Genomic DNA, 1,282 nt, shown 5'->3' with positions numbered 1-1,282 from the left:
CAATCTACTTCCATAGTGATACTGCCTCAGAAACCAAGGAGGGGTCTCTATGCGTCAAATTGACTACACAGCAGTGAGTTTGGTTTTCGTTCTATATACTGTATATTGTGACTCTAATTCAGATATCTCATAAGCAGAATATCTGTACTAGTTATTTATTTTTCTACCCCTTTGGTTAAAATTGCTTCACTCTGGGTCATATTGACAATGCTTTCACTTCATTTTTAGTGGTTACCTATGAAATTCAAATTTGTTACTGACATTTAGAATTGGAGAGCTAATAGAATTTCACACTTCACATAGCCCATACCAGCTCTTGCTACTGATTGTTGTAAATGCTGCCATTGCTTCTCTTCTCCTTATTCCTCCACTTACTGGTTTAAACTCTTTTATCAATTACAACAAGCAGTATCTTTGTACCTAAAGACTCGTTTTCTCCAAAAACTGCAGAAACATACTAACTCACTGGTATCCAGTTGATTCTGACTCATAGCGACCCCCGTTCAGTTCAGAGGCAGTAAATCTTTGAAGAAGTATCTTGCCCCATCTTTCCTTTCACAGAGTGGCTGGTGAGTTTGTGCCTCCAACCTCCTGGTTAGCAGTCAAACACCCAATGCCCTTAGGCACTGCACCTCCAGCGCTCTTTGCAGAATCACACTAAGAGTACAAAAATTTTGAGGAATTAACACCATCCAACAGGTGACTATTGTTGCTGTGTCAATCCAACTCCTGATGATTTCATGTGCTTCAGAGTAGAATGTGCTCCACGGAGTTTTTGTGGTTGTGATCTTTCAGGAGTAGATCACCAGGCTTCTCTTTTGGGTGGGTTCAACACTGCCAACCTTTCAGCTAACAGTCAGGCCCTTAATTGGGCCACTCAGGGACTCCTCTAGAGTACCTCAGCTTCATTCTCACCACCAAAGTATGATAATACTATCTTCTGTGCTCTGTTACTCCCTTTGTTAGCTGGTTTAATAGAACATTTGCTAGTGGAGCATTCCTTTATGTATGTGTGCATGTATATGTATATGTTTGTATGTATGTGTATATGCATATGCATATGTATACATATACTTATACGTGTATATATATATATGTATGTATATGCATATGCATATGCATATGTATATGTATATGTATATGTATATAGGAGCTCTGGTAGCATAGTACCTAAGGCACTTGACTGCTAACCAGAAGGCTGGCAGTTCAAACCTACCAGCCACTCCTCGGAAGGAAGATGGGACAATCTACTTCCACAGTGATACTGCCTCAGAAACCCAAG

The sequence above is a fragment of the Orycteropus afer genome, unplaced genomic scaffold, assembly GCF_000298275.1.
Source record: "Orycteropus afer afer isolate SDZICR_OR568_19922 unplaced genomic scaffold, OryAfe1.0 scaffold00276, whole genome shotgun sequence".
NCBI classification, from domain to species: Eukaryota; Metazoa; Chordata; class Mammalia; order Tubulidentata; family Orycteropodidae; genus Orycteropus; species Orycteropus afer.
This window is presented reverse-complemented; position numbering follows the sequence as displayed.